Genomic DNA, 8,816 nt, shown 5'->3' on the forward strand with positions numbered 1-8,816 from the left:
TAGCAGTGGACCCTTAGGGTGACGGTGATGGAATGCATTTGGGGGGCCAAATGCTTTCTCTTTCCAACCTGCATGCAAAATCACACCAATGGGAATCACTGGTTCCTGTTTACAACACAGAGAGGGGTTCAAAAACCATGGTAACACCATTGGTTTCCCTAAAACCCTTGACAGATAGGTCTGCACAATCACCCCCAGTTAAAATGTTTTACTGTTGGATAAAGAAAAAAGCTGAGAAAGGGAAAAAAATTGGCTCAAAGTATGCTGGCCCACATCCAGTCACAGTGGAAGCTTGTTTTTTAATTCCTGTTTCATGTTTCTTGACTTAGAAATTAAAATTATGAGCATGGCAGAATGAAAGATGCCTTTCTAGTTGCATAAAGCCATAATGTACACATAAATCCTCCTAGAATCAAGTCATAGTTATGTCTGTGAAAAAAGTACAGTCAACTGTGCAAAAGGCTTAACAAAGGGCTCACAGAAAACAGAAAATTACGAATACAAAAATGCAGCCAATCCACACATGCATAAAAACTCTCATATACAATTGTAGTCGGATGGTTGTCAGGAATTTCTGCTTTTTCTCCCAGGCAGGGTGTTCAAGAAATTAAGTTCAGGGTAATTTATGGTAGTTGGTTGAAAGGCTTTACCCAGGTTTCCATTAATAATAACTATTTATTGATTCCCATATTTGTTTTTTCCTTTTTTTTTCATGTGACCTTGGCAGTTAAATATTCATAAGCCATTAAAAACAAAAAATGCACATTTTGTACATGTGACCTGTGGTTGTACAGTTAAGGCTATAATCTGTTCTATCCGGTATACTGTCACACTCAGAGGTGAAGCTGCTGTTTTGCAAACAGAAAAACACAATTAGTTTCCCCACATGTTCATGGTTGATTAGAACTGGATGAGAGACACTGCAATCTCCTCATTTGGCAGATAGAGAGCCTCAAAAATATCTTCATAACATTATGCTGTTGCTGTTGTTCCAAAAATGCAGTTTTTCTCTTCAGATTTAGAAAATTGCCTTCCATTATAGCATTTAGATAAGATAACTGAAGAAAAATACAAAATGAAACTTAGGAAACCCATAAAACCTTTAATTAAGATGTGGATAAGTTTGTGAAGAGAGAATTGCAGAGTGTATGCTTGAGCATCCCTTTATGGAGACTGAGGGAGATGAAGGAAAAGACAGAAGGATGTAGAAAGCAGGCGAAACAGGAGATGGGATAGAAATGTATTTTCATTCTTTAGAAAAAAATATCCAGATCGTATATATTTTTAAGCATTGACTTTGAATTATATTAAACCTGTCACTCCATCTGAAAGGTCCCTGTTTTTTTCCCATCTGCTCAATAGTGTCTTATTTAGCTCAATAAATGTATTGTATGTTTGCTATAGCTGGCTTGGGATTCACAGGCTCAGTGTGAGTCCCCCCCATCTTGAGAAATTATGCATTGGCTGCAGTGCTCCCTGCTGAATCCCTGCTGGGCCTGAGCGGTGTTCTGGGATGCAACCCAAGTCTAATCATCCGATACAAGTTTAAAAGTGGCCACGGGTAGTTTTGCAGTGGCAAGGAGGGGGGGAAAACTATGAGGGGGCCCTGCAGAGATGCTCTGCAGAGGCAGTAGGCACCTCTATCCCACTGCCCTCCCATGACGCAGGGCAGGTAATGAGAGGCAGGGACATAGATGAGTGATCTGCCTGCAGGATTCACCAGTCTTGATTAGCCCTTGTGTGCGTTGTTACTGCAAGTGTGTGATTTGTTTCTAGAATCATTAAATCACTCATCGTACATTACATTAATAGAATTGGCTCAAAATGTTCCCGGTGGCCATTTGGTTTGGGAACATTTTGTCCATCTTGAGTGTCTTAACCACGTGAGCACTTATGCGTCCTGTGTCACCATGCAAATGTGTACACATGTTTGCATAATCAGGAAGCTAATTTGGATCTTCTCTGAATTCATCATAACACTACAGTTGAACATATTAATAGAAGTAGGGTTCATTTTCCTATTATATTAAACATACAATAGGTTTTATGATCTTCGCTCTGGATGTTATTATAGCTGTTTGACATGAGCATGAGTAAAGCTGCATCAGAATAAATGATTACCTGAGTGAGTGTAGATTATATACCATCCACTGCAAAAGAGACATTTCAAGAAAGTGAAAAAAGTCTTGTTTCTAGGTACAAGTCTAATTTTCGTTCTAAAAAGAAATGTAATCTTCTTAAATATGTTTTGCATTAGAAAAATAACCAAATATTAACTTATAAATATAAAACTATACTAGTTATTCAGAGTTGATTTAACCAGTAACCAGCTAGATCAATGGTCTGGACATTGTCCCAGCAGAGGAACACAATTGGTTTCCTTATTTTAAAAACATGAGCACAACTTATCAATTTAAGAATCCTATGAAATGGCACCATTTGGGGGCCTAGTGGATCAGTGGTAGAGTATTGGTTTGGGATGCAGAAGGCCACAGGTTCAAATCCCCGCTCGGATAAAATGGAAGGGTTGCGGCAGGAAGGGCATCTGGTGTAAAATCTCATGCCAAATCAACGTGCAGAATACGTTCTGCTATGGCAACCCCTGAAGGGACAAGCCTAAAGCTGTTCATCTATGAAATAGCACCATTTAAAGTTGTCAGAGAGCACAAGTACTGTCAGTGTCTACAATCATAATGTTAGAGAAAAGAATCTGCTGCTTCACATTATTACCATTAAGAAACTGCAAACCAGTCTACGCAATACTGAAAATCTCACAAACACATGTAGTGATGGCCCATTTGAAAAATACAATGTTATATATACGCTTCAATCTCACTGTAATGCATTTGAGCCAGCTTTGAGAGAGACAGAAAAACAGAGATGGAGAAAGTGGTTTCCAACATCAGTTTGTCTGCTGTTGCTGTGATGTTACCTGCAGCCGCTGTAGGTTGTAGTGAAGGACTAACATTACTGGAATCTGCAGCTGCTTTAGCTCCGATTAGCTGTGCAGCAGCTGCAGTTATGCTAACTCAGTGGATTGTCATTATCGTTTGGTCACAACTAATCTCCTCAATGTTCTGTTACTTTTTATACTTATGTGACAAAATTTTAAAATAGCGTTTTGATTGACAAATTGATTGACCTAAGTTAAGGATCAATGGATTTAGTTATCTGCTGACCCAAACCAACAGAAAGACTCAGTGGATGGTGACGCACTGTGGAGTAACTACAAGGGAATAATTTTGAGTGTCTTATGCTATAACTATAGAAAGTTATTATTCCTATATTATTTATACACATTAACATTAAGTTTTTTTTTATCTTCAATTAAGTGTAAGCTTATTATTAGTCTTATGTTAAGTTATAAATTCTTAAATTCAGCTCCAACAAGAGCCTGAATAACAAATATTTTATGTCAGAGGTTAGATTTCTATGCTTGTTTTAAGAATTCTAGCCAAGAAAATTTAACTAATTAGAAGATATTTTGACCTTATTTAGATATATTTTCTTATTTCTACTAGTAAACCACAAAACTACTATTAGTTTCTAGTACCTTATTTCTAGTTCAGTGTATTGCTGCACTTTGAATACCCTTTATCAGTGCACGGTGAGTAAGATTGGGTATCGTTTACTACCAGTACCTGGGATTCAGTATTAGACCCCAGAGGTACTGTGCTGTCTCTGTAATAACAGAAAATTACTGCAGAGCGGGCAGAAGACAGGCAGAAAGACAAAATAAGCCGCAAACAGTCTAAAATAATGCTGTAGAAAGCAACTTATATAAACTTTTACTGGTTTCAGTTTCAGTTTCAGTGTGTGACTTAGACTTAAAATCAAGGCAACATCACTCCATATTTTCTTTCAGTCACCAACTTCACTGCTGCAGCCATTTACCATGTACATGTGCTATTGTAAAAAGCCAATTAGAGACCTAGTTGTGCGCATACATGGCAAAGAAATCATTGTTCCCCAAGGAAAGTCTACCTGGGGAATACAGGTCAGTCTGTCCGTCATGTTGCTTTCATTAGTACCACAGTGTTTTCATAGTGTAATATTTCTCCGTAAATGGTAGTATTACTGGTTTCACATATAAAGTTTCTGACATCTCATATAATGCCACAGTTTGTTTACTGTTAACAGCATGCTGCTAAAGAATTTCAATGCAGCAAGCAACACAGACTCACACCAGTAAAAATCCTATAACATCAACCAAAACAGTGGAAACAGTCCTGTTTTCTCCAACAACAGTGTATCTAACTAGCTAAATTTTTAGCTAAATGAAGCCATCCAGAAGTGTTCAACTTCTCTTTGGCACCAACTGATTTAACGTGAACTGATACTCGGTAAGACAAGCGTAATTAAGTAAATGACCCTAATAGTGATAGACACGAAGGTCAGTCTCTGATTAGTAATGATTTAAGTTCTCCACTGATGTAACTGTTACACCACCTCAGCTGGGTCCAGTGTGTCAGCTGGTTCCTGGGCATCCCCACATGTGTAACTGGGGATGAGCTTGCTACGGGATACAAACGAATTACTGTAAAAAATATCCATATAACTGGGTGATGGACGTGAGCATTGGATTCAATAAGTAAAAGGCAGCATATTCTAAAATACACAGTAGAAACCACACAGCATTTCTAAAAGAAAGAAAACACACAATGAACCATGAAGGTCTTTTATAGCTCTTTGCCATCTAAAAACTAACTAGCCCTAACTAACACCCTGTGACTGCAGCAAAGTAAGACAAGAAGCACAACACCCCTGCCCACTGCTTCCTCTGTCTCTTTATCCTCTTGTCATTTACTGCTGAGCCCTCATTTCTTTTGTAAGCCGACTTAGCTTGGATAACCCTGTAAATGCTTTGAGATTCAGTTAGGTTATCACTCCTTAATATGCTTAATTACAAGCAAGGCTGTGGATAACATGGATGTGTTTACGCTAAATCAGGCAAAAACAAAAGGACTAATAAACAATGAAAATGTAGAGCAAAGATCAGATGACGCAAAACCGGTCCAGTATGTGTTCAGTCCATCACTCAGGAACACAGTACATGTTATTGTACCCAATGGTCCTGTACCTGAAATAAGCAACTGCATGGTTTTACTAACTTGTGATGTGATGATGTCTGTTGACTCTTGAAAAACTTCTAGCTGGAAACACAATTTTAATAAAGCAAAATTATTTCTGCTTCCATCTGCTAGCTACACACTTTCCAAGTGAACCCCAAACACAAACTCTTAAGGCTGAAAGATATTTGTGCATTAAGCTGTTGAGTTACCTACATGCTGTTGTAAGCACCTTCTCAGAAATGTAATTACAGTAACCATCAAGGTTGCGGCAATGTGTGGAGATTGTGAATTACCCTCTTGAGCTGCTTTGTATGTTCTAACACACAACAGGTTAAAGAAAGGCTAAGTAATTTTAGCTTTTTCCGTAATTTCCCATAAATTCCTATTTTGTTATCTAGCAAAGCCATGTCCAGCTCAAACCCAGCTTCTCCCTCCTGCATTTGTCATTCGTTCACAAAGTGAATGGGAGAGTGTAAACATGTTTAAAGAGCCACAGCACGGCCTGATAATGCACACATAAGGTAGTGTTGTGATGGCACAGTCAGTAGTTAAACTTCTGTGTTGAACTTTAAATGGATCTAAATAGCAGAGAAAACAACACCAACTGCTGCAACGCAGTTGTGTAGAAGCATAATTCATCTTTCAGTTTGTTCATGCTAGGGATGCAGCTGTTGAGATGAAGTGGGCATCTCACCCCCACAAGTTATTTTACTCTTTAAGTGACTTCCATTTTTTTTTTTTTTCTTTCAGAAGCTCTGACATATGGAGCTGTGCTGGAGAGAACTAACAGAAAGTTAATCTGCCCCTGATTCCCATGGCTTGGCCAAACTCCCCCCTTTTAATAAACTAGGTCACAACTAAGCAGGGCCAATCTGGGAGAAGAAAAAGCCCCACCAACTAAAAATAAAGCTTGGTGCAAAAAGCAAGGAAAACAACAACATTAAGGAATCAAAACTGGATCTCTTTGTTCTGAATTTGGATCTTTCGCAACTTAATTCTTGTGCTGCAAAACTAAGGGGTGGAAATTGCTTGCAGGCCAAGAACACTATTGTCTCTGGACTAGACAATAAAAGAAGAAAGCCTTGTATAGCCTACAACACAAGGCAACTCATAGCAAGCTGCTTTAATCCACTATAGACATAAGCTGCAGGATGTAATTGAAACAATGCTGACAGCAGTACAAAATATGAAATACAGACAATTAAAGGAGGGTTAAAGTGGCAGCAGATGGCACTTTTCCTGTGGCATGTGATGCAGCAAAAACCTTGTGTAAGTTTTACTGTGTCATCTGTTCTGTTGAAAAGTGTGGTGGACACATTTCCTTTGTCAACTCTGATAACACAATAGTTAGGCTTGTGTCTTTCAGACTGCTGGCCACCTCTCTTCCCCACTTCTATCCCTTTTTTCTCCTCTCCCGGGTCCTTTCTGCACTTTGTCATGGCAACCCTGCAGGCATGCTGTCTCCCCTCCTGAGCTCAAAGATTCTGCAGCACCTTGGATGTGGATCTCGTGGGAAACAGGACGAAAAGAGAGCCTAAGAGCCAGAGAAAAAAGTAGTGCATGAAGAAGCAAAAGATGGAATAGATGGGGGAGAAAAATGAGTTGTGTTTTCATGTTCACAGTCTGTCCTTTTGATGTACACACCAAAACAACCTGAGGCCCACAGCAGCCAATCCCAGTGCCTAACATGACATTCGGCTTGGCAGCCACTCTGCACACTCGAGACTTTATTCCGCCTCTATTCCCGCCCTGTCCTACCATGCTCGCAACCATCTCCTCCTGATCCTCTACCTCCTGACTTCCCACTACCCAACCCTCCATCTTACATGCCAAAGCACATTTGGCACCCCAGGACCCAGCCTTCCATTGCTGCCAAACAGTGTCACTATGATGCCAATAGTTTTGGAAACAAGTCCGCACCATAAAACTGGCACACCATATGCAACAGAAAACACTGCCCACTTAAACTCAACTTTCTAAATAAAAACAATAGGTGGGGAGAATCCTCTTTGTGTGAGAGATCTCAATTGAACTGATCAAAAAGAACTTAGAGAAGAAGAAACACTGAAAGGTGCAGACCGACATGAACACAGCTGCACACAAATGCAAACACTCTAAGCATTATTCATTTTTATTACAGTATTCATATGATAAGACCACCGCCAAAAAATAATTACAGCAAAGGAAAGAATACTAATTAAGATATGGATAATCATTATATGCATACATGGCCAGCAGTGTTGTGATCATCACTGTTATTTAACTGTTGTTTTTTTAATTGTCTTTCATCTCTGTTAAGAGGCGATGAAAATCAATGGCAGACTCTCCCTGCGGCTTGGCAACCGACAGTAACCGACTCAAGACAATGGAAATGGCTGGCTGTTATATCTCTCTTCCTGAACACACACATGTCAGGCACATGCATGTGTGCACTCACATACTGAACATACACACACAAACACACACACATACACAAATGTCTCCCAACATTGGCTGCTGCAGAGGGAGATTACTATCAGGGTGAGGCAGGGTTTTAATTGATCTTGGTCACAGTTTAATGTGAGGCAAGGATTAGCTGTTATCGGTGGAAGGGAAAAGGAAAAGGGAAGGGTTTGGGGAGGAGATATCACAGTCCCATATGTTAAAACCCACTGCCCTCAATGACAGGAATTCTGTGATGTGACCCACAAAGATGTGAGAGTGCTGCTGGGAAAGTGCTAGTAGAAAGCTGGACTGGAGAGACGAGTGACATAAAGCTAAACTTAATCCCAATTTCCCTGTGACGGTTTTGGCCAGATATTGGCTATTTCTAGCCCCATCTAGACCGAGGGATAGAGATGGTCCCAGGGTTTGGCCAGTGCTATTTAAATCCACAACTTGTTATTAAGCTTTATTGAACCATACATAGCATGGAAGTGAGGTAGGTTTGATTATTGGCAGGTGAATCATCAGAGAGCCAAAGGGCATAAAAGAACAGTCCGGAAAGAGGTACGGGACTCCCTTTGCATCATACTCGCTCACTCACTACTGGCATCCAAAGTCTGAGTTTCTGCAGTCTTTGTGATTCCCTGTGGTTCAATAAAACCAGAGATAAATAAGGTATAGGGCAGACAGGGTCAACATTAATCACCAAATTACACAGGTTCAAAACATGGCGGCATGTCCCATGGCTGCCACACATCAGTGGGGACGGAAATAAGTAGTTTTTTATTTTCTTTTGGTGCCACAGATTTCAAAGAGGGCTTTCGCTGTAGCTTAAATGCCAGGGCAACATGAAAAAAGCACTAGAGTGTGCCAGTTGGTGAAGCTTCAAACTGAATTAGGGGGAGAAAAACATCACAGCTGAATGGGGATAGCTGCTTCATTGTTTCTCTGTACAGTGATGCTTTTTTTACAAAGAGAACATTGTTAAATTCCTAATCAGACAAAAAAACAGTGAACTTAGGAACAGAGATGGAAAACAACAGAAAAAGCTAAAATCATTATGAAGAGAGGTAAAGCCGATTTAACTCTCTTACTCTATGACGTTGCATATGCTGTAGAGCTGCTTGGTTTTGCTTAAGTGTATTTCACCGATAGTGGAGCCTGGCAGCTTCAGGGGGTGTAGGCAAGCAAAACAAATCATCCTAGCCATGAATCTGTTGCTTCTTCTGCTTCTCTTTTCTCCTCTTGGACAGTTTTCACATTCAGCACTCTCCACTGACAGTAGACTATAGTTCAAGAGCCTCTTAACAGTCTCCCTCA

This window comes from Channa argus, chromosome 7, assembly GCF_033026475.1.
Source record: "Channa argus isolate prfri chromosome 7, Channa argus male v1.0, whole genome shotgun sequence".
In the NCBI taxonomy this organism is placed as follows: Eukaryota; Metazoa; Chordata; class Actinopteri; order Anabantiformes; family Channidae; genus Channa; species Channa argus.